This window comes from Ceratotherium simum, chromosome 19 (assembly GCF_057802395.1).
Source record: "Ceratotherium simum simum isolate JZ-2026a chromosome 19, ASM5780239v1, whole genome shotgun sequence".
Lineage (NCBI taxonomy): Eukaryota > Metazoa > Chordata > Mammalia > Perissodactyla > Rhinocerotidae > Ceratotherium > Ceratotherium simum.
This window is the reverse complement of record NC_141918.1, coordinates 36,051,459-36,058,258: the sequence shown is the minus strand read 5'-3', so window position 1 is coordinate 36,058,258 and position 6,800 is coordinate 36,051,459. Positions and strand designations below refer to the sequence as shown.

Sequence of the window (6,800 nt, the reverse complement as noted above, 5' to 3'; positions counted from 1 at the left end):
CTAAAGTTTGAGAATCACTGTATCAGGTCTTTCTTACACATTAGCTCTTCCAAGAAGATTTAATAATTATCCCACCCAAGATTAACTTTGCCTTTTCTGGAGTCCTATGACCCTTAATATCTATACCAGTCATCCTGAAGCTATGCTATGTTGCTTTGCCATTATTTAAGTAGGTATCTTATCTCTGCAACTAGTTACTAAGCTTCTAGAAGGCAGGCTATAAGTCACCAAGACTTACATAGAATAATTACTCACTTGATGAACAAATGAATATTCACTAGTGACAAATTAATTGCACTTGATATACAAACTTCTTCATTTTCTATAAAATAAACTTTAAATTAGTTCACCTCAATTCAAGAGCTTCTAAAGCAGTGGTTCTCAAATTTGCAGTATTTTAAAATCACCTAGAGAGCTATAACAAATACTTATCCTTGGGTCACGACTTCGGAGATTCTTATTTAATTGATTTGGGGTGCTGCAATCTGGTCATTGTGATTTTTTAAAATTCTAAATGGTTTTGTATTGCAGGCAAGGTTGTGAATCATCATTCTGATATTCAAAGTCCAGTCCAAAGACCATCGGCAGCGGTTCACCTGGGAGTTTCTGAATGTGCATTTTAACAAGATTCCCAGGTGATTCAAATATACGTTAAGGTATGAGAGGCACTTGGTCTAGAGCAGTGTTGGCCAATAGAAATATAATATAAGCTACATATGTAATTTCATATCTTCTAGTAGACATGTTAAAAAAGCTGTTAAAAAGGTAAAAATATTTTAATAATGTATTTTATGTAACCCAATGTATCCAAAAGTGTATCATTTCAACAATTAATATAAAATTATTAATAAAACATATTACAGGGGTTTTTTTTGCACTGTCTTTGAAATCCAGTGTGTATTTTATACTCACAGCACATCTCCCATCAGACTGGCCACATTGCAAGTGCTTCATAGCCACACGTGGCTAGTGGCCGCCATATTAAACAGTGCAGATCTGGAGCTTATTAACATTTCCATCTGGAACATCAGCTACAGCTTTCTTTACAAAAGCTTTTTGCTGTAGTCAAAGGATCTTTTCATCAACCAATCAACCCACCATCCACTTTCCTCTCTTTACATTGTTACCCCCACTGCTCCTTGAGCCAGGAAAGCCCTCCCTCTGCTCCCTCCTGGTCTAGGTTCCATTTTTGCTTTAAACCCAGTCCAGGTCTACAGTTCTTTGGCAAATGGTCCTAGATTACAGCGGTTAGTCCCTGATCTAGATTTTATAGGGTAAGAGCTTACTTTCTTACCTATTAGGGAAGATAGTAAAAGAGAATTTTAAAAAGCTAAACATGGAACACAATTAAAATTATAAAACATGTTGCTCTTCTTAATAAATAAAATGTAGACCTTAGAAGGTTGATATTTAAAAGGAATTTCTTTGGTGGAGAGGAACAGCCTTCCTAGGAATGCTAAATCAATCCGCATATTTCTTCTCCTGGAGACCTTTCAAGGCTACCCTTGCCTACTGTCCCCCACCCCATAATACTGGAACTAAATGATGCTCTACCTTAAGCATAAATTCAAGTGGAAGCAACAATTCTTTTCTTGATTGCTTAATTTAACTGAGACAAAAATGGAATATTCAAAAAAGACTTTATTAATAGCCTCAAGGTAATAAAAGCAAAAATATGAGAGTCCAATGAGTTTTGACAATCTGATGCGTAAGATTTAGGCTATTTTCTGTGTCAGCAAGATTACCCCATTCACATGGGGCAAGGATGGGGAATAAGGAGAGATCCTGCCCGTTTCCTCCCTTCCTTGCTCCTCTTCTCTCTCCACATGGTGACATTATATTTAGCCTACAAGCTTAGTACTTTCTAGACATCTTACTCCTCTTGGTCTATCGAATACTTGAAGTGTGGACAGTCCACAGGGAAATGGGCTGTAAGTGTAACATACATACCAGATTTCAAGGTTTGGTACATGTATGGGTTTTCCACTGCTGCTGTAAAAAATTACTATAAATTTAGTGGCTTAAAATATCCATTTGTTGTCTCACGGTCCTGTAGTCCAGAAGTCTGGGTATAGCGTGGCCCAGCTGAGCCCTCTGCTTAGAGTCTCATAAGGACAAAATCCAGGTGTCAGCAGGGCTGCATTCTTCTCTGGAGGCTTTGCAGATGAAATCTGCTTCCAAGATCATTCAGGTTGTTGGCCGAATTCAATTCCTAACAGTTGTAGGGCAGGGGTCTCATTTCCTCCCTGGCTGTCAGCCAGAAGCTCTCTCAGCTCCTGAAGGTCACCTGCATTCCTTGTCACAGGCCCTTCCATCTTCTAGCATGTTGAATCCTTCTCATGCTTTGAATCTCTCTGACTTCTCTTGCTGTCACATCTCTTCTGCTTATAACCCAAGCAAAGGCTCTGCTTTTAAGAACTCATGTGATTAGATTGGGCCACCCACACAATCCAGGATAATCTCCCTATTTTAAGGTCTGCCACTTTAATTACATCTGCAAAGTCCCTTTTGCCATGTTATGTAACATATTCACAGGTTCCAGGGATTAGGGAGTGGGAGCCATTCTGCCCATAACAGTACAAAAAAAAAAAAAAAAAAGTAAAATATTTCATTAATAATTTTTATATTGATCGTATGTTGAAATTACAACATTTTGGATATATTAGGTTAAATAAAATATATTATTAAATTTCACCTGTTTTGTTTTACTTTTTAATAAGCTAGAGAATATTTAAAATTGCACATGTGGCTCACATTTGTGCCCTGCATTATATTTCTATTAGCCAGCACTGGTCTAGACCTAGAGAGAGTTAATCCTCTTTACCATACATAGTTTCTGACAAGAGAGGTGTGCTCACACCTCTTCCATAAGAAATGCTTCCCTAACAATCAGGTATGGCCTTACACTTTTAGTCCTCTGACTGCTAAACATAGCAAGCATAGCACAATTCAAACCCACAGTTTTCATACAACAGATACTCAAATACAGTGATGGAGCAGGGAGATATGGGCAGAGGGGCTCATCTCTGTATAAGGGAAGGACTCCTGGTGAACCAGATCTATACCTGATAACCCTAGTGATTACAGAACTTACCTTGTGAGGACAGGGGCTTCTTTTATTCATCTTTTGGTTTCCTGTGGTTGGCACATAAAGGAGTCCTTTCAATAAGTATTTGCTGAACCAAATGAATCTACATAGCAGCAATTGGCTGGTTAAAAAAAGAGAGATATTTTGGGAAATAAGTCAGCTAACCCCTATTTCCTAATAATGACAAATGTTCCCATATTTTAGAGAGAGGACAGCCTCCATTTGAAACTGTAAGCTGAACAATATTTAATGGTTGCATCTTTATGAGACTGTGTGATGATGCTCAGGAAAAAAAAAATTTATTTACCAAATGAACACTCTAATTAACCAAATGCTTTCATTACTGTGTTCTTTATTTGGCTTTGGCGACTCAACTAAACCAATGAATCTGTGACTATTTTCAAAACTGCATTTTAAAAAGATGTTTTGGATATGCCACTCTGTCCAGTATTTAGTTTATTTGTTTAATTTAGCACGATACTAAAATGTTTCTACTAAAAATATTAGACTCATCCACCCACTTCTGCACTTTACCTGGCAGGAAGGTCATTTGTAGGAGTTCAAGAGCAGCACACATAAAAAGTGCATATACTCTGATCTAATCCTCCAACCTCAGGTGAGGTCGAAACCTTTCCCAGAGCTTTGCTTCACAGTGTCTGGGGTCATACCTGCTCCCAGCCCCAGGTGTGATCTTGCACAAGCTAGGCAAAATCACTGTGACAATCTCGCAGTCCATCAGCCACAGGGCTAAGGATCCTCTGAGGAGAAGTTAAGATTTGCTGAGAAAGCACGGGCTGCTGAAGGTTCCTCTCCTGCCAGGCATACACCTGAAACAGAATTATGAGAAACCAGATTCATCTCACCCATCGTCCTTCTCAGTAATCTTCCCGGCACAAAAGAAAGAATGAATACCTATAAAAAGATAACATAAGTAAACATTTTAAAGTTTACTAATTAAAAAGACTGATAGATGGAGTAATGCATTCTTCCAAATCTATTGTCGTGCCTTTGTGGACTTTATTGCTTATCAGCATTTTTCCCCTCCAGAAAAACAGAACAACAACATTTGTGCAGAAAAAGGCAAATTGTGTTTCTTCCTTTCTTATTACTTTTATTGTTTGCGGTCCCTTTTAGACTATAATGTGGCATTGTGATTTTGAGATGGGAAAGAACAATCCCTTGTCTTTCAAACATAAGAATGTGATTGTCTGCTATTGTTGCCAACATGAGCTAAAGAGGTTAATGGATCACATATCTGGCAAACAGCCCTCTTTCCTCCTGCTCAATACATTAAACAATATACATTTTGTTGTTGCCGCTGAGCTTATGGCTTTGTCTGAGTAGTTGGTAAATAAGTTAACTTACATTAAAGTTATCTCTTTCTAGAACTCTACAGCTTTGTCCTTCAACTGTACCCTGAAATTTAAAAAGTGCAGTTTGAGAACTGAGCTCATGACCTTTGGAGGTGCCGGTGAGGGTGGGCCTAGGGAATGGGGTGGGGCTGGCAGTTGAATGAGAATCTAGAGATATTGTGCCTTGTGAATTGCATCGACCTTTCATTTTCAGATTGCCTAAATTAACAAAGTGAAATTACCACCATAAAAAGGAATGGATACTGGAGGAAGCACCACCATTCTTTCCAGTGTTGTTGCCAGCGATCATTCTAACAGACCTCTAATCAAATGGACCAGTCCCCTCCACCAACCCCAGGTTGACTCAATTTTGCATTCTATGACTGTCATTTGAAAACAGACAAGCTGTCATAACCATTAATACTGTTTCCCTGCCTGGAGGACATCGCTGTGTACTGCGTTTGTACTACGGAATTAGCAAGAGACCTAATACTTTAACAGCAAAAAAAAAAAAAAAAAAAAAGGTTTATTGTTTTTCTTTTTAGGAAACTCCTGAAGGAAAAACTTTATCCAGGAGAAAGATACTATTTTCGGGGAAATTTTGGTTGGGTGGGGATAGATGTTGAGGGAGGGAACTAGAGTTGGGAGAAAAGCAGCAACAAATTGGTCTCAGATCTGGTGGGGATCCTTTCAATCAGGCAAAGAGCACAATAATCTCGAGTCCTCTAGCCTGCTGTTTTGCCTGGAGCAAGGGGTAGGAGGGACATAGATCGGATTGGGAAAGCGAGTGTGGTTCTCGGGTGTGGGATCTGGAACAAGCAAGAAGGCTGAGCCCTGATCTCCGCTTCCCAGCTAGGCGGTGATCGCCCCCTGTGACTCCGGATGCACACAGCAGTCTGAGAACCGCCGCCGCCGCCGCCGCCGCCCGACCCCTCAGAGCCTCCAGCTCTCCCGCCTGGCATGCGGGAGCCACACGCAAACTCCCGGGACACCTGGGTGCCCCAAGCTCCGCGTTTACGCCCCTCTCACCCCCAGAGAGACCGGTCTCAACTCCTCAGAGATTGGGTCCCTTCGACTTCTATGTCCCCGGGTTCTGCCACTCTGGCCATTTCCGCGGGTTCCCCAAGCTGCGACCTCAGTCGGCCAGGCAGCCCTGCGCGCCAACCCGGCCTGCCCACCGCGTTGCCGGCCCGCGGCTCCGGCGCCTGGGTGGGACGCGCGGTGGTTCAACCACAGGACCTCGGCCTCCGGGTAAATCTTCTCCTCCCCCTTCTCCGCCTAAGGCCCTGCCCCTCTCCCTGCTGCAAGCCACTCCGGTGTGTGCGCCCACCTCTCGACTGAAGACACCTGCGCTTCCTTCCCCACCCTTCTCCGCCCTTTTCGCTGCGGTTTCTCCACTGCCTTTGGGAGCTCGGGAGCGGCAGCTGGAGGAGGAGCAGCAGGAGCAGGGAGAGGGCGAGGAGGAGTAGGGGCGGGGTGGGTGGGGAGAGAGCCGGGAGGGTGTGGACTGGCAGGCACTCTGCAGCTGGTCGCCGGGGACCCGGTCCCTCCCGCGCGCCCGAGCGATGGAGGGGAAGAGATTCGCTTAGACACACACACGCGCACACAGCTGGGCACGTCTCCGGGAGGCAGCTGCCGGCTCGGGCGCGCCGGGGGCCGGGCGGCGGCCGTGACAGCGCCAGCCGCGGGGAGCGGGGCGCCCGCACAGCTTGGCACCGGCGGCTCCAAGACCCAGGAAGGGAAGAACCCAGCCGCATTGACTGTTGCTCTTTTGCGCAGATCGGGAAGGGAGCAGACTGCCCAAGGAGCTGTCATCGAGGACGCCGGAGGCTCGCCCCTCGGCGCTGAGTCCGGGGCCGCGCTGGTGCCCGCGTGGGGCGGGGAGGATGCGCACCTCCTCCCGCAGAGCGGCTGCGGGCCCCGGCACTGCGCGGACTCGGGCTCCGGCGGCCGCCCGTGTCGTGCCCGCGCCGCGGGAGCGCGCCCTGCCGCACCTGGCTCCAACCTCCCCGGGAAGTGCAGGAAACGCGCCCTAAACTCCACTACTTCTCGCCCGCCTCCTCCCCTCCCGGCTCCCCGCCCGGGACCTCGCCGCCGCCGCCTGTGTGTGGGGCCCGCCCGCCTCTGACTCTCACGCGCGCGCGCGCGCCCAGCCCCGCTCGCTCCCATTCACGCCGACTCGCTCTCCGCGGAGCCGAAATCCCGGCGTCCGAAACTACTGGACCAACTGCCGCCAGGACTGCAGGAGCCGCCCCGTGGCCCGGCGCGACCCTCCGCCGCCCCCGCGCCCTGGGCCCCCGCCCGCGCCGCCGCCGCCGGGGACGATGGTGAGCAGGGCGGGCTGCCTGCTTCGCGCCGGG

At 46.4% G+C, this 6,800-nt stretch overlaps 1 long non-coding RNA gene across 2 annotated transcripts; it reads right to left on the bottom strand.

Annotated features, from left to right (window-relative positions):
* Positions 1-1,623: 1,623 nt before the first annotated feature.
* LOC147914531 (uncharacterized) lies at positions 1,624-5,630 on the bottom strand. Of its 2 annotated transcripts, XR_015555183.1 has the most exons (4): positions 5,470-5,630; positions 3,757-3,915; positions 3,095-3,209; positions 1,624-2,564 (listed from the first exon to the last, which is right to left on the bottom strand). It is a non-coding gene; the product is annotated as an uncharacterized LOC147914531 (long non-coding RNA). The 2 variants fall into 2 exon arrangements; XR_015555182.1 differs by lacking the exon at positions 5,470-5,630 and having other exon boundaries at positions 3,757-3,981.
* Between the last annotated feature and the right edge of the window lie 1,170 nt (positions 5,631-6,800).